The sequence below is a fragment of the Schistocerca piceifrons genome, chromosome 1, assembly GCF_021461385.2.
Source record: "Schistocerca piceifrons isolate TAMUIC-IGC-003096 chromosome 1, iqSchPice1.1, whole genome shotgun sequence".
Lineage (NCBI taxonomy): Eukaryota > Metazoa > Arthropoda > Insecta > Orthoptera > Acrididae > Schistocerca > Schistocerca piceifrons.
In genome coordinates, this window is record NC_060138.1 from 66,240,366 (window position 1) to 66,263,716 (window position 23,351).

At 45.4% G+C, this 23,351-nt stretch overlaps 1 protein-coding gene across 1 annotated transcript in view; it reads right to left on the reverse strand.

Annotated features, from left to right (window-relative positions):
• LOC124799281 (heparan sulfate glucosamine 3-O-sulfotransferase 5) overlaps positions 1-23,351 on the reverse strand; it is a 135,586-nt gene that overhangs the window by 40,528 nt on the left and 71,707 nt on the right. The window lies entirely within an intron of this gene.

The following is a 23,351-nucleotide window of genomic DNA, read 5'->3' on the forward strand; positions in this document are numbered from 1 at the left end:
CTACGACCTAGCAAGGCGCCATTAGCAGTATATTGTCTGAAACCATAGAGTCTCACTTGTACCGTCAATAGCGATGTACCAAGGATGTATTAAAGTTAAGTATTCCAAAAGCTACGTACTTTTCTTTATAGCATTCATTACGTATCCTGTTTCAGACCTCACGCCATCCTTCGTGTGTTTATAGCGTGCATTGCGGTCCCCTCAAATCACACTGTGTCGGCACTTCTGTCGACACATCAGAAACGACTAATGTCTGAAGTAGGGCTTGAGGGAACTGACACTATGAATGATGTGTCGACAGAAGTGCCGACACAGTGTGGTTTGAGGTGACCGAAATACACGGTATAAGCTCACGCAGGATGGCGCGAGGTCTGAAACAGGATACGTAATGAATGCTATAAAGTACGTAGCTTCTGGAATACTTAACTTTAATCCATCCTTGGTACATCGCTATTGACGATATAAGTGAGACTCCATAGATACATGCAGTGTTACTAATGGCGCCTTGCTAGGTCGTAGCCATTGACTTAGCTGAAGGCTATTCTAACTATCTGCTCTGCAAATGAGCGAGGCTTCGTCAGGGTGCATCGCTAGCGAAGTCGTCCGTACAACTGGGGCGAGTGCTAGTAAGTCTCTCTAGACCTGCCGTGTGGTGGCGCTCGGTCTGCTATCACTGAAAGTGGCGACACGCGGGTCCGACATGTACTAATGGACCGCGGCCGATTTAAAGCTACCACCTAGCAAGTGTGGTGTCTGGCGGTGACACCACAATGAATCCTGTTAAGGCTGTCCACAAATCCGTAACAGTACGAGGGGATGGAGATCTCTTCTGAACAGCACGTTGCAAGGCATCCCACATATGCTCAATAATGTTCATGTCTGGGGAGTTTGGTGGCCAGCGGAAGAATGCTTGCGTACGTGTCGCCTGTCATAATCGTATCTAGACATACGACGAGTAACTCCAACTACACATGTCGCACACAATTACAGGCCCTCCACTAGTTTGAACAGTCCCTTGCTGACATGCAGGGTCCATGGATTCATAGGGTTGTCTCCATACACGTACACGTCCATCCCCTCGATACAATTTTAAACGATACTCGTCCGACCAGGCAATATGTTTCCAGTCATGAATAGTCCAATGTCGGTGTTGACGGGACCAGGTGAGACACGAGTGGGCCATCGTCTCCGAAAGCCCGTATTGATGATGTTCCGTTGAATGGTTCGCACGCTCACACTTGCTGATGGCGTTAAAATGTGCAGCAATTTGCGCAAGGGTTTCACTTCTGTCACGTTGAACGATTCTCTTCAGTCGTCGTTGGTCCTGTTCTTGCAGGATCTTTTTCGAGCCGGTCCGATGTCGGAGATTTGACGTTTTATCGAATTCCCGATATTCACGGTACACTCGTGAAATGGTCGTACGGGAAAATCCCCAGTTCATCGCTGCCTCGGAGATGCTGTGTCATATCGCTCGTGCGCCGACTATAACAACACGTTCAAGCTCACTTGACAACCTGCCATTGTGGCAGCAGTAACCGATCAAACAACTGCGCTAGATGCTTTTTGTCGTATATAGGCGTTGCCGACCGCAGCGCCGTATTCTGCCTGTTTACATATCTCTGTATTTGAATACGCATGCCTATACCAGTTTCTTTGGCGCTTCAGTGTACTTATCTACTGTTCCACTCTCCAACAGCACGTTTGAAAAATTAACACCTACATCTTCCTGTGCGATTGATTACTCTTATTTCACTTTAATGCTCATTCTTCCCTATGTAAGTGAGGCGCAATTAATTAATTTGGCATTCGGAAAAGAATTTCAGTGTTCGAAATTTCACGAAAAGTTCTCTCTGAAACGAAGAACACCTTGTTTTAATGAATGCTGTATAATTCGATTTTCATATCCGCAACATCCGCTCACCCTTTCCGTGATAATACAAAAACGACGTCCCCTTCTCCGAACTTTTTAGATGTATTCCGTCAATCCCATCTGGTTCAAAAATGGCTCTGAGCACTATGGGACTCAACTTCTGAGGTCATTAGTCCCCTAGAACTTAGAACTAGTTAAACCTAAGGACATCACAAACATCCATGCCCGAGGCAGGATTCGAACCTGCGACAATCCCATCTGGTAACGATCTGATACTAAGCAGCAGTGCTCTAGAAGAGGCCGGTTAAGCACAGTGCAAGCAGTTTATTTTGTGGATTTGTTACACCTACTAAATGTTGCCTTTATAAAAAGTAGTCTTTCATTATCCTTTCGTACATTTCTTTCGAATCTTTCCTATTGATATGGCTCCTAACTGAACTAATAAATATTTAGATGAAACCACCGAGCGGGATAGCGCAGTAGTCAGCACAATGGACTCACATTCGGGAGTAAGACGGTTCAAACACGCATCCGGCCATCCTGATTTGGAATTTCCGTGATTTCCTTGAATCGCTTAAGGCAAATGCCGGGATGGTTCCTTCGAAATTGTACGGTTGCTTTCCTTCTTCATCCTTCCCCGATCCCACCTTATAGTCCATCTCTAATGACCTCTTTGTCAATCGGACGTTAAACACTAATGTCCTCCTCCTCTAAAATTAAGTTATTTATCATATACCGAAAACAAAATTTCAACTTAATTCTCTTAACACTCATGTTCGTGACCTCACACTTTTTATTATTCATTGTTAATTGTCACCTTTCGCACTATACATAATCCTCGACTAAATAATTTTGTAATGTGTTTAGATCTTTTGTTGACGTCACTGGACTGTACACGGTGGAATCATCTACAAGCAATCTTAGAGGGCTGCCCAGACTGCATCATTTATGTTGATGAAGAACAGTAAAAGACCCATCATATTCCTTCGGGAAACGGCAGGTATGACCGCAGTTCCACTGGATGAGATTCCAAAATACTACTATGAACATGAGATTCCGAATATTACTATGGACTATGACGTCTCTGAAGGCGGGGTTCAGTTCGGACTATATTCCGTAGCAACACAATTTGAGTAGAAGCCGATTGTGAGGAATGGTGTCGAATTCGCTCTGGCCTTTTCTTTTGCTAGAAATGCCCTACGTTTCAAACAGGCGAAACAGCATCAGAATTACACTTGGAAACAACTTCCGTAAGTACCGTCCACTGGAAAACACCTAGAAGACTGATATAACAAATACTCTCTCTAAATTTAAAGAAAAGATTTTCCACTCTGTACGTTAATTTCTGAAATTCACGGTAATATTTGAAATGTTGTAATTTAGATTCTCGCTTGATGCTAACTTCTCTCAATAACATGTTACGAAAAATGTCAAGAAGCACCATAGTTTGAATTCACGTTGAATCTTGGGTATCTCAATGACTAAAATACAGGGCTATTACAAATGATTGAAGCGATTTCATAAATTCACTGTAGCTCCATTCATTGACATATGGTCACGACACACTACAGATACGTAGAAAAACTCATAAAGTTTTGTTCAGCTGAAGCCGCACTTCAGGTTTCTGCCGCCAGAGCGCTCGAGAGCGCAGTGAGACAAAATGGCGACAGGAGCCGAGAAAGCGTATGTCGTGCTTGAAATGCACTCATATCAGTCAGTCATAACAGTGCAACGACACTTCTGGACGAAGATCCACCAACTGTTAACTCCATTCGGCGATGGTATGCGCAGTTTAAAGCTTCTGGATGCCTCTGTAAGGGGAAATCAACGGGTCGGCCTGCAGTGAGCGAAGAAACGGTTGAACGCGTGCGGTCAAGTTTCACGCGTAGCCCGCGGAAGTCGACGAATAAAGCAAGCAGGGAGCTAAACGTACCACAGCCGACGGTTTGGAAAATCTTACGGAAAAGGCTAAAGCAGAAGCCTTACCGTTTACAATTGCTACAAGCCCTGACACCCGATGACAAAGTCAAACGCTTTGAATTTTCGGCGCGGTTGCAACAGCTCATGGAAGAGGATGCGTTCAGTGCGAAACTAGTTTTCAGTGATAAAGCAACATTTTTTCTTAATGGTGAAGTGAACAGACACAATGTGCGAATCTGGGCGGTAGAGAATCCTCACGCATTCGTGCAGCAAATTCGCAATTCACCAAAAGTTAACGTGTTTTGTGCAATTTCACGGTTTAAAGTTTACGGTCCCTTTTTCTTCTGCGAAAAAAACGTTACAGGACACGTGTATCTGGACATGCTGGAAAATTGGCTGATGCCACAATTGGAAACCGACGGCGCCGACTTCATCTTTCAACCACCGCACTTCCATCATGATGTTCGGCATTTCTTAAACAGGAGATTGGAAAACCGATAGATCGGTCGTGGTGGAGATCATGATCAGCAGTTCATGTCATAGCCTCCACGCTCTCCTGACTTAACCCCATGCGATTTCTTTCTGTGGGGTTATGTGAAAGATTCGGTGTTTAAACCTCCTCTACCAAGAAACGTGCCAGAACTGCGAGCTCGCATCAGCGATGCTTTCGAACTCATTGATGGGGACATGCTGCGCCGAGTGTGGGAGGAACTTGATTATCGGCTTGATGTCTGCCGAATCACTAACGGGGCACATATCGAACATTTGTGAATGCCTAAAAAAACTTTTTGAGTTTTTGTATGTGTGTGCAAAGCATTGTGAAAATATCTCAAATAATACAGTTATTGTAGAGCTGTGAAATCGCTTCAATCATTTGTAATAACCCTGTACAGTAGCACTGTCGATACTTTTAAAAACATCAGGAATCCACTACATCGGTATTTTAAAAAATATCATTATCGGCTCCAGAAAATTCGAAAAAGGTATCGATATATCGGCGGAAAAAATATCAACATGTTGGCCTCTAAAAACATCGGCTGCAACTGTAAATATACTGCCGGTTTTAGAGTTGTACGTTTAAGTATAAATTTATCATTAGATATTCTGTACGTCAACAAGCTAGCAGCTCGCCTATCCCTGTTAGAGCCAGAACTGAAAGGGAAGCGATGCACTTTCACACTTGGCGATAACCACGTTGCTAACAACGCTGACTGCATGTAAGTGGCACAATTTGAAAAAGATGTCCGATGGGTCCGTCGTTCGGTTTCGTCACATACCGGATTCGTCCGAAACACCTCATGTCGACTTCCTTGTTTTTTGTTTGCTGCGGACATCAGCGACCTGGCAGTTGTAGCGTCAAAGTTGTGTGATGAAGTGAAACGTTGCGGTTTCAGTTAGTAGCGCAGAGCGCCGATTGCGTCAGATTTTACCCTCACACGTCTCTGCCCACAGCAAATACCCTTCTTTTTATTTAGATTTTGGTTCATCATGTTTTTGAAGAATGCCGATGTGAAGAAATAGCACACTAGTTACGTTAAAAATTGATTTTTAACGCATGGTGTGCTGTTTCTTCACATCGGAAATCTTGTTATTCCACTAACCTCCCCCCACACCCCTTTAGTGCAATCGGACTTCTTCTTTGTGCCACCTATACTTGCTTCGCACAGTGAAAGAGAAAGACTGGACGTGATGAAAGCTCAAAAAGTAGTACGATTTCTTCACACAATGAAAATAAAGTTATGTTCTACTACAATTTCAAAAGAACAATTTCGAATATTGACCGAAATTTGGGAGAGCCAGTCCTGACAAAACTCTACCATCTGGTGAGCAAGATGTATGAAACAGGCGAAATACCCTCAGACTTCAAGAAGAATATAATAATTCCAATCCCAAAGAAAGCAGGTGTTGACAGATGTGAAAATTACCGAACTATCAGCTTAATAAGTCACAGCTGCAAAATACTAACACGAATTCTTTACAGACGAATGCAAAAACTAGTAGAAGCCAACCTCGGGGAAGATCAGTTTGGATTCCGTAGAAACACTGGAACACGTGAGGCAATACTGACCTTACGACTTATCTTAGAAGAAAGATTAAGGAAAGGCAAACCTACATTTCTAGCATTTGTAGACTTAGAGAAAGCTTTTGACAATGTTGACTGGAATACTCTCTTTCAAATTCTAAAGGTGGCAGGGGTAAAATACAGGGAGCGAAAGGCTGTTTACAATTTGTACAGAAACCAGATGGCAGTTATAAGAGTCGAGGGACATGAGAGGGAAGCAGTGGTTGGGAAGGGAGTAAGACAGGGTTGTAGCCTCTCCCCGATGATGTTCAATCTGTATATTGAGCAAGCAGTAAAGGAAACAAAAGAAAAATTCGGAGTAGGTATTAAAATTCATGGAGAAGAAATAAAAACTTTGAGGTTCGCCGATGACATTGTAATTCTGTCAGAGACAGCAAAGGACTTGGAGGAGCAGTTGAATGGAATGGACAGTGTCTTGAAAGGAGGATATAAGATGAACATCAACAAAAGCAAAACAAGGATAATGGAATGTAGTCTAATTAAGTCGGGTGATGCTGAGGGAATTAGATTAGGAAATGAGGCACTTAAAGTAGTAAAGGAGTTTTGCTATTTGGGGAGCAAAATAACTGATGATGGTCGAAGTAGAGAGGATATAAAATGTAGGCTGGCAATGGAAAGGAAAGCGTTTCTGAAGAAGAGAAATTTGTTAACATCCAGTATTGATTTAAGTGTCAGGAAGTCATTTCTGAAAGTATTCGTATGGAGTGTAGCCATGTATGGAAGTGAAACATGGACGATAAATAGTTTGGACAAGAAGAGAATAGAAGCTTTCGAAATGTGGTGCTACAGAAGAATGATGAAGATTAGATGGGTAGATCACATAACTAATGAGGAAGTATTGAATAGGATTGGGGAGAAGAGAAGTTTGTGGCACAACTTGACCAGAAGAAGGGATCGGTTGGTAGGACATGTTCTGAGGCATCAAGGGATCACCAATTTAGTATTGGAGGGCAGCGTGGAGGGTAAAAATCGTAGAGCGAGACCAAGAGTTGAATACACTAAGCAGATTCAGAAGGATGTAGGTTGCAGTAGGTACTGGGAGATGAAAAAGCTTGCACAGGATAGAGTAGCATGGAGAGCTGCATCAAACCAGTCTCAGGACTGAAGACCACAACAACACCGAAATTTGTGAAAAAATATTATACATCAAAAAAGTTTTGAATCACCTGGGTTCCCAGAACTCCTGTAGATAGACGTTTAATGTAGATATTGCATCACAGACACTGTCCCTTTGACTGTTCAGAGATGTCAGTAAACCCGCGCAAAACCCATGTCACTAACCCCATGAGCAGCGTCTATTAGACGGAGGGGGTCCGGCAGCCGATCAGTTCCAGTCATTCCACCAGGAAGGAGGTACACGGCTCGTGTTGTCTGTAGTTCAACCATGCCTAGACGATCAATACCTCAGTTCGATCGCATCCGCATTGTTACTTTGTACCAGGAAGGGCACTCAACAAGGGAGGTTTCCAGGCGTCTTGGAATGAACCAAAACGGTGTTGTTCGGACGTACAGGAGATACAGAGAGACAGGGTCGATGATAAGCCTCACTCAGGCCGCCCAAGAGCTACTACAGCAGTGAATGATAGCGAGTGATAGCTACGTACGGATTATGGTTCGGAGGAGACCTGACACCAATTCCACCAAGTTGAATTATGCTTTTCCTGCAGCCACGGGACGTCATGTTACGATTCAAACTGTGCGCAATAGGATGCATGATGCGCAACTTCACTCCCAACATGTTCTCTTCACCCACCAGTGTCGCATATGCCTTCAACCAGACAATTATCGGAGACGTGTTTGGAGGTAACACGGTCAGGCTGAACGGCAACCGTATCGGCAGCATATTGGCGAGGAATTCGTCTTGATGGACGACAATTCGTGCTCCTACCGTGCACATCTTGTGAATGACATCCTTCAGGGTAACGACTCTGCTCGATTAGAGTGTCCACAATGTTCTCCAGACATCAACCCTATCGAACAACAAGAGGTGAAGCCCTCTCCATGAAAAACGCGACCACACGATAACACCAACCCCTCCTAATTTTGCTGTTGGCACTACACACGCTGGCAGATGATGTTCACTGGGCATTCGCCATACACATACCCTGTCATCGGATCGCCGCATTGTGTACCGTGATTCGTCACTCCACACAACGTTTTTCCACTGTTCAATCGCCCAATGTTTACGCTCCTTACACCAAGAGAGGCATCGTTTGACATTTACCGGCGTGATGTGTTGCTTATGAGCAGCCGCTCGACCATGAAATCCAAGTTTTCTCACCTCCCGCCTAACTGTCATAGTACTTGCAGTATATCCTGATGCAGTTTGGAATTCCTGTGTGGTGGTCTGGGTAGATGTCTGCCTATTACATATTACGACCCTCTTCAACTGTCAGCGGTCTCTGTAAGTCAGCCTATACGCTTTTGTGCTGTACGTGTCCTTTCACGTTTCCACTTCACTATCACATCGGAAACAGTGAACCCAGCGATGTTTAAGGGTGTGGGAATCTCGCGTACAGACGTATGACACAAGTGACATCCAATCACCTGATCACGTTCGAAGTCCGTGAGTTCCGCGGAGCGTTCCATTCTGCTCTCTCACGATGTCTAATGACTACTGAGGTCGCTGATATTGAGCACATGGCAGTAGGTGGCAGCAAAATGGATGTATGCTTTGCAGGTGTCTGAATACTTTTGATCACAGTGTATTTCACGGAATTACCACATTTCTGTCTTGTCACTCCCGGTAGTTGGTAGTTTCTTGCGTATCCCTTGCGCTGAATCCGCGCAAATGTGATGTGACTGTTCGAGCTCTGGAACATTTTGGGAAATCTCGATTCCGTTCGTACACGAGTATTGTTTGTCCAGAGCTAATACGTGGGCGATCTTTATCACGTTGGTACTTCACTGTCCCACGATTTCATAATGACATTGTCCGCTCTCATTAATGGGACCTCCTCTCGGAAGCTTGGATAACTACCTTTTGCAGCGTTGACCGCTACGAGATGTGCAGAAAGAGCATAAAGGAGGTTCTGGAAGGTACCGACAGAGATGTGGAGTTACGCCGACTCCCCGACTCCACTGCCACGGCCAGCTGCGCTACGTTTCTCGGTTGGGGATACATGACACCAACAGTCCGATCGTGGTGGTTCTTTCGATTCTCGTCTGGATTTAAATGTGCGGAGTGTGGTGGCCATGGAAGTGCGGTAAACTCATCCTGATACTTTTCGAAACATACATGTATACTAAGAGCTATGTGACTTGTTGCATTGTCCTGCTGGTAGATGCCATTGTGTCGCTTCCTGCATAAGCGAAAATAAACTGCATGTAGGGGTGTACGCGGTCCCCAATGACAGCTGTATACTTGTGTTGATGCACTGTGCCTTTCACAACGACGAGGTCACTCAAGGATTGAGTTCTGGCCTGGACCCTTCCAAACACTGTTGCAGGTTGTTCGCTATCAGACACTTCACACCGCACACGCCAACGGCCGTCTGTTCGATGGGGCATAAAACGCGATTCATCTGAATAGGCCAGGTGTCGGCACTCAGTAGACCTCCATTTGCGGTACTGGTGTGCAAATTCCAGTCTTTGTCGCCGATGAATGTCGGTCAGCATGAGTGCATTAACAGGGCGCTCTTACGGAGGCCCATACGCAGCAGCGATCACTGAACGGTTGTTGAGGAGACACCGCTGCAAGCCTCTCGGTTCATCTGGGCTGTCAGTTGCTGAACAGCTGCACGTCTATTCGCCTCTATCCATCTCTGCAGCCGTCATTCATTCCTGACACATATGGCCCGTGGTGCATCACAGTTGCCTCAGCGGCGGATTTGGATAACACCATTCTGCCATGCACGCTATACTTTTACCAAGGCGGCATGCGAACAGTTTACAAACTTAGCCATTCCTCAAATGCTTCAACCCCCGACCAAAAAGCCAATGATCCTGCCCATTTAGGCCTCAGATGAATAGACCACTTCCGCATTACGACAACCGACTGCACTGTTTTCTACGCCCCCCAACACGCTTTCTATATCATCCACTACTAGCACTGTTACCTACCGTCTGTATGTAGACTACTGGCCATTAAAATTGCTACACCAAGAAGAAATGCAGGTGATAAACGGGTATTCATTGGACAAATATATTATACTAGAACTGACATGTGATTAGATGTTCACGCAATTTGGGTGCATAGATCTTGAGAAATCAGTACCCTGAACAACCACCTCTGGCCGTAAAAACGGCCTTGATACGCCTGGGCATTGAGTCAGAGTTTGGATGGCATGTACAGGTACAGCAGCTCATGCAGCTTCAACATGATATCACAGTTCATCAAGAGTAGTGACTGGCGTATTGCGACGAGCCAGTTACTCGGCCACCATTGACCAGACGTTTTCAGTTGGTGAGAGATCTGGAGAATGTGCTGGCCAGGGCAGCAGTCGAACATTTTCTGTATCCAGAAAGGCCCGTACAGGACCTACAATATGCGACCGTGCATTATCCTTCTGAAATGTAGGGTTTCGCAGGGATCGAATGGAGGGTAGAGCCACGGGTCGTAACACATCTGAAATGTAACGTCCACTGTTCAAAGTACCGTCAATGCGAACAAGAGGCGATGGACACGTGTAACCAATGGCACCCCACACCATCACGCTGGGTGATACGCCAGTATGGCGATGACGAATGCACGCTTCCAATGTGCGTTCACCGAGATGCCGCCGAACACGGATACGACCATCATGATGCTGTAAACAGAACATGGATTCATCTGAAAAAATAACGTTTTGCCATTCGTGCACCGAGGTTCGTCGTTGAGTACACCATCGCAATCGCACCTGTCTGTGATGCAGCGTCAAGGGTAACCGCAGCCGTAGTCTCCGAGCTGATAGTCCATGCTGCTGAAAGCGTCGTTAAACTGTTCGTGCAGATGGTTGTTGTCACGCAAACGTCCCCATCTGTTGACTCAGGGATCGAGACGTTGCTGCACGATGCGTTACAGCCATGCGGATAAGATGCCTGTCATCTCGACTGCTAGTGATACGATGGCGTTGGAATCCAGCACGGCGTTCCGTATTACCCTCCTGAACCCACCGATTCCATAGTCTGCTAACAGTCATTGGATCTCGACCAACGCGAGCAGCAATGTCGCGATACGATAAACCGCAATCGCGATAGGCTACAATCCGACCTTTATCAAAGTCGGAAGCGTCATGGTACGCAATTCTCCTCCTTGCACGATGCACCACAACAACCAGGCAACGCCGGTCAACTGCTGTTTGTGTATGAGAAATCGGTTGGAAAATTTCCTCACGTCAGCACGTTGTAGGTGTCGCCAGCGGCGCCAACCTCGTGTGAATGCTCTGAAAAGCTAATCATTTGCACAGCGTAGTCCGCTTCTCTCATTGCGAGTCTGTCAGGCGTCTGCCCGTGTGCGTAAGCACGCTCGCGCACGCTTGCGCGCGCGTGTGTGTGTGCGTGTGTGTGTGTGTGTGTGTGTGTGTTTTGAAGGAGAAAGCAGAGACTGAAGAGGGCGGAAGAGGGAGAGCAGGACAGTAAAGACGGTGGAAGTGGATGCCGATGGCTGGAAACAGGTAAAAAGCTCGGCCCAGGAGACGGCACGCGGCTGTGGTTGACCCGGCCCGCCGCCGCTCGCGTTTTTTTCCCCTTTTACTTCCGCGACGTCACCCCGGGCAGCCACGGCATGCGCCAGCCAGCTGTTGCGTGCTCGGCTCTCGGCTCTCGTGACGGCGGGCGTCACGGAAGTCGGCTGCGCATATCGAGCAGCTTCCGGCGCGCTCTGCCCGCTTCGTCAGTAATTACCGGCGGCTGCCCGCGAGGAGGCCGGCCTGCGCGGCCGTTCCCACCTGACGCATCGGCACAGGCACGCCCACTCTGGCCCACGAGACCACGCCACGCCGTCGAGCGACCACGTGCGCGAAACGAGACAGCACGCAGCCGCGCGATGGGGAGCCGCAGTTTCGATCTTAACGATTGCGAGGGCTCACAAATCCGTGGCAGCTACCTAAAAATATCAACATGTCGCTCGTGAGTCTCGTCCTCAGAGATTCTTTGGTGTCACGAGATTCCTCACATGCTGAAACTTAAGTGATATCAGGTGTTCCCCAGGGAAGCGTTCTGGGACCTCTGCTGTTCCTAAAAATGGTCCAAATGGCTCTGAGCACTACGGGACTTAACTTCTGAGGTCATCAGTCCCCTAGAACTTAGAACTACTTAAACCTAACTAACCTAAGGACATCACACACATCCATGCCCGAGGCAGGATTCGAACCTGCGACCGTAGGAGTTGCGCGGTTCCAGACTGTAGCGCCTAGAACCGCTCGGCCACCCCGGCCGGCCTCTGCTGTTCCTGATCTATATAAATGACCTGGGTGACAATCTGAGCAGTACTCTTAGGTTGTTCGCAGATGATGCTGCAATTTACCGTCTAGCAAGGTCATCCGAAGACCAGTATCAGTTGCAAAGCGATTTAGAAAAGATTGCTGTATGGTGTGGCAGGTGGCAGTTGACGCTAAATAACGAAAATGTGAGGTGATCCACATGAGTTCCAAAAGAAATCCGTTGGAATTCGATTACTCGATAAATAGTACAATTCTCAAAGCTGTCAATTCAACTAAGTACCTGGGTATTAAAATTACGAACAACTTCAGTCGGAAAGACCACATAGATAATATTGTGGGGAAGGCGAGCCAAAGATTGCGTTTCATTGGCAGGACACTTAGAAGATGCAACAAGTCCACTAGAGAGACAGCTTACACTACACTCGTTCGTCCTCTGTTAGAATATTGCTGCGCGGTGTGGGATCCTTACCAGGTGGGATTGACGGAGGACATCGAAAGGGTGCAAAAAAGGGCAGCTCGTTTTGTATTATCACGTAATAGGGGAGAGAGTGTGGCAGATATGATACGCGAGTTGGGATGGAAGTCATTAAAGCAAAGACGTTTTTCGTCGCAGCGAGATCTATTTACGAAATTTCAGTCACCAACTTTCTCTTCCGAATGCGAAACTATTTTGTTGAGCCCAACCTACATAGTTAGGAATGATCATCAAAATAAAATAAGAGAAATCAGAGCTCCAACAGAAAGGTTTAGGTGTTCGTTTTTCCCGCGCGCTGTTCGGGAGTGGAATGGTAGGGAGATAGCATGATTGTGGTTCGATGAACCCTCTGCCAAGTAGTTAAATGTGAATTGCAGAGTAATCATGTAGATGTAGATGCGTTGTCCGCCGCGTTGTACCAACACCGACTCAAAGGAAGGCCTCGGCGCTTGTTCGTGACGTCATGTCAGCTAGGCACGGCGAACGCCAGGTCTGTTGCAGGCGTACTCATAATGGTGGTGTCTCCCTCTCTGGCACAGGAAAATGTGAAACTATTGGCGGTAGTTGACCAACACACGTTGTTCTGAGAGATTTCTGCAATCCATTAATTGTCCAATTCATTACACTTCTTAACAAATAGTGTACTCCTGAACTTAAATTTCCACCTGTTTTAAGGACTGACATACAAAAACAACTTCATGGTCCAGCAGCAACAGAATTCGTTCTTCTTTACCTTATTTTTAAATCTGAGGAAGTTACGTTTGTACTGGGTTGCTTTTACAAGAAACTGTGAACATATTGGTGCTCTTGTTTAGGTACCTTGGTTGACTATGGGGTGAGGAGCACTGAATATTAATGAAATATCTTGCGATTGTACACGTTATGAAACGTCCCCTTTAAACAATTTATACACGACTGTGCTTAAACTGACACACAATATTTTGTTAGCGCAACGCAATCTGACTTTCAAAATTCCCTACAAAAGAATGGCCCTGACTAACAGTAAACTATACCTTTCACAAATCACTTACCTCACAAAAATCTTCTCTACTCAAGCTACTGCAATACAGCGAGCGCCACTACTGCCAGCTAAATAAAAGATTCAAACTACTGAAGGCACTAACTACTGATAGGGATAGTTAGCAAATGAAAGATATTAATAGAGAACAAACAATGTATTTACCTTGATATCATCATACATAAATATAGCAGTTCATGACAAATTTCAAAACTCCGCCATCTCTCTCCCCACATCCACCACTGCTGGCGGCTCACCTCCAACTGCGCAACGCTACGCGCTGTTCACATCCAGCTGCCGCTGCCCAGCACTACAATGGCAGACAACAATGCAAACTAGCCACAGACTGCACACAGCACAGCCAGTGATTTTCATACAGAGGTGGCGTTACCAATAAAAAAAACCTAAACAGCCTACTTACAACGTTGGGTGAGGGGGTGGGGACAGAAGAAGAGGCAAAAGAGAGATACTTGTTTTACCAAATAAAATTTTTTTATCTTATAAAGTTTCTCCTTTCAGTTGCAAGAGAGAAATATTTATCTTTTCTAATATGCATGTTTAAAAAAGTTTAAGCTCAGTAGTATTTTCGATGTATGAAGCTATTTTGTTTCCTGTTTACAATTCCTTTCGTTGAAAATGACTGTAATCTAATGACTGGCAACAGTTGGACATTTACACATGTAAATTAGTTCACATTTCCAGTGACGATGTCCAACGAAAATAAATAAAAGAAACGAGTTAATTGCAAGGGGGTTGCGGTAAGTTTCGATAACAAAATGGATCAAGTAAATATAGTTACTTGAATGTAGAATTTCGGAAACTTGCAAGGGGCAAAGCATCTTCTCATACTAATCTACGTTTGTTTCGACAGGATTCAATAATACAGAACTATGATCCTCGTTTGTAGCTTTACGATACTAAGAAAATCTTTCATCTAAATAAAACTGCAGAATCCAAAACAATACCACACATTTTGTCCAAAAATAAGAGATTTGTAGTGATAAGCACGCCCAGGCGTTTCTGCCTGCAACAGGCCGGCCGAAGTGGCCGTGCGGTTAAAGGCGCTGCAGTCTGGAACCGCAAGACCGCTACGGTCGCAGGTTCGAATCCTGCCTCGGGCATGGATGTTTGTGATGTCCTTAGGTTAGTTAGGTTTAACTAGTTCTAAGTTCTAGGGGACTAATGACCGCAGCAGTTGAGTCCCATAGTGCTCAGAGCCATTTGAACCATTTTTGAGCCTGCAACAGAACTGGCGTTCGCCGTGCCTAGCTGACGTGACGTCACGAACAAGCGCCGACGCCTTCCTTTGAGTCGGTGTTGGTTATACAGATTACGCGACGTATGGCGAGCCAATTGAGCCATGGCGCTCGTTACTGGCGCGCCAGTCTCTTGGATGTTCATTATCGATCCTTCTATGCTTCTTGTCTTTGCTTGCCTTGTTGTTTTCCGCATTCGCGGGACGAATGGCAGTTGACGTTTTCTCGGGGTACCTGCTGAGACGCCACGAGGTACGAGGTGGGAAGCAACCACGTATATGTGGAGTTGGTTGTACGCGGTCTGCCGGTTCAGGATGGAGGATATGTGTTGGCTGCCTGCCTGTCTGCTCTCCTGATTTTGCTCGCCGTGCCTTGCGACCGCCTAGCTTGGGATGCTGCCTGGCGTTTACTACACGAGCCATTACCGGACGTCCAGCAGAAGTTAAGCAGCCTTGTGTTTCTTTTAAAGAAAAGGAGTAAATGTATAAGACCTTCTGTAACCAATTTTAGTGGCCTCTTAAGTGCGGCCTTAGTGTTTAGACTGCCTTTGGGGAGAGCTAATTCTTTTACATTTAAATAGTTGGGGTTCCCTGTCCTTTATAATCTTTTGGGGGTATTTTCTCTTTGGGTTCCTTCCTAGTGTTTGGTTAAATGTTTACTTGTATAGTGGGAAGTGACTCCTGGTTAAAACTCGGAGAAGGTGTTTGTGTTACTGCCGCCTCCGGCATTCGTCGTTTCAATTAAGTGTTGTCACCCCTTCGAGCGACCTGGTGTCACTCCTCGTTGATTAATGCTGGTTTATGTGTACTTAATTTTGAATTGGCCATTTGAATTAATATTTTGGAGCGCAGTATAGCACTAAGGCAACCTCATTGTGTACCACCTTGTGCCCCGGTCTAGTACCTTAATTTTCAGTGGCACGAGTTAGCTCCACTACCGGTTTTACTGATGTGCTCCCTTCAAAATCTTGTTTAAGTTTGCGCCATGTGTGTCTGGGAACACAGAGATGAGCTTTAGTGTGACTTCAGTGCTAGTCAGTTAATGGAATCTTCATTTTGGCTTGGCTTCCACTGAAGAGTTTGTGTGGAGCATAGTGTGTTTGATTTGTTATTCATTTAATTACTCTAAGTTTGTTTATTCAATGGGGAGCAAGACATTTGAAGACTGTTGGTATTAACTCCCATAGTTGCTAGGTGCTGATAATTCGTTCGAAATGGCCTACTACTTATTCAATGGCAAGGCTGTTGATCAGTTGGTTACTGTAAGTACAAATTCACGCTATTTATTTTTTGCCGAAATTGTTAAAGTGTCTGTATCGTGATTCAATCACTATCTACGTGTTTGAGCTAAATTGATATAAACCTTACATTGCCTCCTTAAAATTTGTTGCTAGCAGAAACCCTTAAGAGAACTTTGTCACTGCTAATGTTAACCTTTACTGGGAGCAATATTGCATGTAGTCAAATTTTGTCTTAAATGTGTATTTCTCTCATATAATAAACAAGTGATAAAAGAAAAAAGCAAAGGGGCCTGGTCCTTCCTATTGTGTCCGGTTTGTAACACGTATCACCGATATTACTAGAATGATTGCGAAGGATCCAAAATACCTAAACTGTTGTTCGGCAGCTATCTAGAAAGAAACAAAGTCGCTCTTTGCTCGAAGTCATCACGGGAGCGTCGAAACGTTCCATCGTCCCGTCCTCAAGAATTCCTTGGCGTCCCACACGCGCTGCGCACCGCGCCCTACAAATTACGGGACGTACTGTTCCAAAGAGCTACTAGAAAACGTCTGCTGCATCAATTTATTACAAGTCGCTAGTTAGCGATGAAATGTTCTATTGTCTGACGAATGACATCGAAAAAGTACAAAGAAGGACAGCTCGTTTTGTACTATCGCGAAATAGGGGGGATAGTGCCACAGACATGATTCGTGAATTGGAGTGGCGTCTTTGCGACGGGATCTTTTCATGAAATGTCAATCAGCAGTTTTCTCCTCCGATTGCGAAAACATTCTGTTGGCACCCACCTACATAGGGATCATCAAGATAAAATAAGAGAAATCAGGGCTCGCACAGAAAAGTTTAAGTGCTCGTTTTCCCGGCGCGCCATTCGAGATTGGAACGGTAGAGAGGCAGCTTGAAGGTGATTCATTGAACCCTCTGCCAGGCACTTTATTGTGAATAGGAGAATAATGAAGTAGGTGTAGATGTCTCTTCCTCAGAGCTTCTTTGGTGTTGCTGGATTCCTTACATGCGCTGTGCGCCATATCGTGTAAATTACGCGACGTATGGGGAACCACTATTACTACAATGATTCCGAGGGCTCCCAAATTCCAAAACACTAGTTCGGCAGCTGCCCAAAAAAAGTCAACAAGTCGCTCGTCGGTCGAAGTCAGCCCTGGAGCATTGAAACTTTCCATCGTCCGATTTCTCACACGCGTTGTGTGCCGCGCCATACAAATTACGCTACATATTGCTACGAAAACCAACTGGAAAACGTCTGCTGAATGAGTTTAATGCAGTGCTAAAATCTGCCAAAAGCTGTCTTAAAAGGAGTCGCCAGCCTCACTTTGGCCTACGAGACGGGGTGAAACATGTTCCAAAAATAATGATTAATGCTCTGTAGCTATCTATCAGCATTCAGAAACATTCAGTTATGCGATCAATGGACTGCAAAATGTTTATCCCTAACAGTCAATATATTGCCTACCACTTGCTTGCAGCAACTTGTAAGCCCCCGAGGCTTATCTAACATATAGCGTGTGTATGTGTGGTTGCCTGCCGGCCAGGGTGGCCGAGCGGTTCTATGCGCTACAGTCCGGAACCGCGCCACCGCTACGGTCGAAGGTTCGAATCCTGCCTCGGGCATGGATGTGTGTGATGTCCTTAGGTTAGTTAGGTTTAAGTAGTTCTAAGTTCTAGGGGACTGATGAGCTCAGAAGTTAAGTCCCATAGTGTTCAGAGCCATTTTTGTGGTTGCCTAATGTTTTCTCCGCTGTGGAATTTTCTCGCTTGCAAACTACTACACTGACAGTGCCACTGACAACCGACACCTACGGATCTCCATAAAATGAAGTATCGTGTTGTTGTTTTACTTCACTTCAATGTAGCACATCAAACCAGTTATCCCTATCAGGATGTTACTGGAATGGATCACAACTTGATAACGTAACACTCAGAAAACGTGTGAAGAGCAAAAAATTGTGTAAATGTGAAGTACACAATGTTGGATTCCACCCTACATATAATTTCGAGACTGGCAGAACCTATGTTTGACTTCCTATCGACTGCAATCCCCATTATTAGACGGACACAAGTTCGTTGATACTGATGAGCAGTGAAAAACAGAAGACATACACCCTGATTGGCACTTTAAAAAAATCAGTGGGCAAGCAAACGGAACTCAATAAATCTGCTCCAGGAGTTTCCCTATCCGCCGAACCACAGTGCACAGATCACCCACTGAGGTACGGACGGCAGTTTTACTGCACTGACGATCTGCTCGTTGTGCCATTGGCGACAGTGCAGACGATATACATGGCGTACCTGCAATTCTCTGTCTACACTGTGGACGCAATATACCATTCCCTAAATCCTAGGTCTAAATGACCTCAGCACAAGATAGAAAATGAGCCAATACAGCTGTCTACTCGCCAGCCAGGAATAGAAATTCGTCCGTAGTGTTCTCCGCTACAGAAGCACTTTAATGTGTGCCAGACTCCACAGAGAGGAAAAGAATCGTCTCTTGAATAAACAGAATAACAACTCTGTTCACAGAGAAACGATTTTATGCCCTGCTTGTGTGACAGGTGACAGTTCTCAAAATCTAGGTGCCATATTATCTGCTGTGGCTCTCGGCAGCCAAGTCTCTAGTTTGATCCCTGGCGAGAAGTGTCTTTGACTCCCTTAGGTAAATGCCTCTTCACGCCATACCCAGCTGGACACGTGGCCTCTACATTTGTGCTCAGGCAACAAGTCCCAGCGGCTGTTACAAAAACATTATTGCCCACTATATGGGTCATGAATCTGACAGCAAATCACCTGAAGCTCATACTCTTTTCAGAAGGTTTTCTAAAAATTTCCATTTCCCCCCCTACATCCTTAGCGAGCTGTATCTGCTTCTCAGTGGGAAGCGTACCTCAGCCCTTCCCGTGAAAAGATTCCTCAGGGATCTGCTTACGACCATCGTTAGAGAAGCGAAGTGTTCCTGATGATTGGAAAAAAGCGCAACTTCGTTTCCAAGAATGGTCGTCCAGCAGACGCACAATACTGCAGGCCTGCATCTCTGACGTCGGTCTATTGTAGAATTCTGGAACATATTTTATACTTTTCTAAGCAAAATTGCACTGAAATACTAAATGAGCTAAGTCCACCAAACAAATTTTGTAATACACTCCTGGAAATGGAAAAAAGAACACATTGACACCGGTGTGTCAGACCCACCATACTTGCTCCGGACACTGCGAGAGGGCTGTACAAGCAATGATCACACGCACGGCACAGCGGACACACCAGGAACCGCGGTGTTGGCCGTCGAATGGCGCTAGCTGCGCAGCATTTGTGCACCGCCGCCGTCAGTGTCAGCCAGTTTGCCGTGGCATACGGAGCTCCATCGCAGTCTTTAACACTGGTAGCATGCCGCGACAGCGTGGACGTGAACCGTATGTGCAGTTGACGGACTTTGAGCGAGGGCGTATAGTGGGCATGCGGGAGGCCGGGTGGACGTACCGCCGAATTGCTCAACACGTGGGGCGTGAGGTCTCCACAGTACATCGATGTTGTCGCCAGTGGTCGGCGGAAGGTGCACGTGCCCGTCGACCTGGGACCGGACCGCAGCGACGCACGGATGCACGCCAAGACCGTAGGATCCTACGCAGTGCCGTAGGGGACCGCACCGCCACTTCCCAGCAAATTAGGGACACTGTTGCTCCTGGGGTATCGGCGAGGACCATTCGCAACCGTCTCCATGAAGCTGGGCTACGGTCCCGCACACCGTTAGGCCGTCTTCCGCTCACGCCCCAACATCGTGCAGCCCGCCTCCAGTGGTGTCGCGAGAGGCGTGAATGGAGGGACGAATGGAGACGTGTCGTCTTCAGCGATGAGAGTCGCTTCTGCCTTGGTGCCAATGATGGTCGTATGCGTGTTTGGCGCCGTGCAGGTGAGCGCCACAATCAGGACTGCATACGACCGAGGCACACAGGGCCAACACCCGGCATCATGGTGTGGGGAGCGATCTCCTACACTGGCCGTACACCACTGGTGATCGTCGAGGGGACACTGAATAGTGCACGGTACATCCAAACCGTCATCGAACCCATCGTTCTACCATTCCTAGACCGGCAAGGGAACTTGCTGTTCCAACAGGACAATGCACGTCCGCATGTATCCCGTGCCACCCAATGTGCTCTAGAAGGTGTAAGTCAACTACCCTGGCCAGCAAGATCTCCGGATCTGTCCCCCATTGAGCATGTTTGGGACTGGATGAAGCGTCGTCTCACGCGGTCTGTACGTCCAGCACGAACGCTGGTCCAACTGAGGCGCCAGGTGGAAATGACATGGCAAGCCGTTCCACAGGACTACATCCAGCATCTCTACGATCGTCTCCATGGGAGAATAGCAGCCTGCATTGCTGCGAAAGGTGGATATACACTGTACTAGTGCCGACATTGTGCATGCTCTGTTGCCTGTGTCTATGTGCCTGTGGTTCTGTCAGTGTGATCATGTGATGTATCTGACCCCAGGAATGTGTCAATAAAGTTTCCCCTTCCTGGGACAATGAATTCACGGTGTTCTTATTTCAATTTCCAGGAGTGTATTTCGACCTCCAGTAATCATTTTGCTACTTAGTGTTGGCAAAATTCACTGTAAACCTGTTTGTGCACCTTTTGAGATCTCTTCTCTTCTCTGTAGACAATCTATTTCCACCATTGACCTCACTGAATGTGATCGTTTTGAAGTCTTCACTTCATCAAGCTTTTTTCAGTATTCTTATCATTTCCTACCCCGTTATTTCACCAATTATGTTTTTATCTGCATTACCCCATCTTTGTGATTTTAATCCATCAGGCAGAACGTATGTTAACGTTATTGTCATAATGAACATATCATCTGCTTGCTGAAAATCCGTAAAATAACCTCTTTCATCTAAATTTCAAACTGCTGCTTATTGAGAGCTGTTAGTATGGTCTTCATTACATCATCAGGAACAAAATCCTTTCTCACTTTTGCTTGTTTTTAAAATTACGAATTACTCATATTGTTTCCATTATCGATTGTACGGCCAGTGAAGACACTTGAGGCTACAAAACGGCAGGAGCAAGCGTAAGTGTATAATATCTAAGTCCAGTATAGCCAGTTCGTGTTATGCATTCTGCAATTATCACATTTAGCATTAAGAAGTCACAGAAGTTAACTCTCAATCCATCTACTGACCTTTGTAGCACCTACATCAGTGCCAGTTGGAGATAGCTGTTTTAGTACGTAAAAGCTCTGTTCACATACCACCTAACCAAATAGAAAACACAGTTATTGCAAAACTGGCGCTTAGCCGCCTTGGCATGGTATCCCTTCAATTGCTATGGCTATCCTAACAAAATGTTCAAATGTGTGTGAAATCTTGTGAGACTTAACTGCTAAGGTCATCAGTCCCTAAGCTTACACACTACTTAACCTAAATTATCCTAAGGACAAACACACCCATGCCCGAGAGAGGTCTCGAACCTCCGCCGGGACCAGCCGCACAGTCCATGACTGCAGCGCCTAGACCACTCGGCTAATCCCGCGCAGCTTATCCTAACACAACGCGTAGAAGTAGACTTGTAAAACTACCCTAGGCTGTCATAAGTAAGCATAGATCGCTTTGCCTGCGTATGAGGTAAGTGTTTTATAGATGCCCCTACAAGCTAGAAGAGGTGAATTGTCTGCAAAATGAGTGAGGATATATGAAGAGCAACATAAGCCACGTCACATTTTTGTTCTACGTAGTTATCCTCGTGTCTCGTACTTAGAAGTAAACAGTATTTATAGCAAAATTGAAACAGTCAGTGTTTAATTCTGCTTGTATTCGGATTGATTTATAGCAAGAAAGAGAAAGACGAGATAGCAAAAATAATAAAAAAATGCAGAATTATTGTACACTGCTATGCTTCAACATTTTGTGTCGAACTAATATAAAACATGTTTCTGTTATTCATATACAACTTCACACTTGCAGATAATAACAGGAAACTCTTGCCCTTGATCGTGATGAACGTTATATTGAGTTCAAAATAACAGCAATAATTGTGTACATTTTTATATTTTTGCACGTAAACTGTACTTGCATCAAAGGTAACTGCTTTGATTACGTAAAAGTGCAGAAGTTACGGGATCAACTAATGTGTATCACTTGTAAAACGCAATTTATATTTTGCTGTTGTTGTTGTTGTTGTTGTGGTCTTCAGTCCTGAGACTGGTTTGATGCAGCTCTCCATGCTACTCTATCCTGTGCAAGCTTCTTCATCTCCCAGTACCCACTGCAACCTACATCCTTCTGAATCTGCTTAGTGTATTGATCTCTTGGTCTCCCTCTACGATTTTTACCCTCCACGCTGCCCTCCAATGCTAAATTTGTGATCCCTTGATGCCTCAAAATATGTCCTACCAACCGATCCCTTCTTCTAGTCAAGTTGTGCCACAAACTTCTCTTCTCCCCAATCCTATTCAATACCTCCTCATTAGTTACGTGATCTACCCACCTTATCTTCAGCATTCTTCTGTAGCACCACATTTCGAAAGCTTCTATTCTCTTCTTGTCCAAGCTGGTTATCGTCCATGTTTCACTTCCATACATGGCTACACTCCAAACAAATACTTTCAGAAATAACTTCCTGACACTTAAATCTATACTCGATGTTAACAAATTTCTCTTCTTCAGAAACGATTTCTTTGCCATTGCCAGTCTACATTTTATATCCTCTCTACTTCGACCATCATCAGTTATTTTGCTCCCTAAATAGCAAAACTCCTTTACTACTTTAAGTGTCTCATTTCCTAATCTAATCCCCTCAGCATCACCCGATTTAATTTGACTACATTCCATTATCCTCGTTTTGCTTTTGTTGATGTTCATCTTATATCCTCCTTTCAAGACACTGTCCATTCCGTTCAACTGCTCTTCCAAGTCCTTTGCTGTCTCTGACAGAATTACCATATCATCGGCGAACCTCAAAGTTTTTACTTCTTCTCCATGAATTTTAATGCCTACTCCGAATTTTTCTTTTGTTTCCTTTACTGCTTGCTCACTAACACTGAATGACGTACGATTGTAATTATGTGTAGAATAGCCAAACAAAGAACAAGGAGAAGTCGTCGTCTCCCGGTTTCTTTT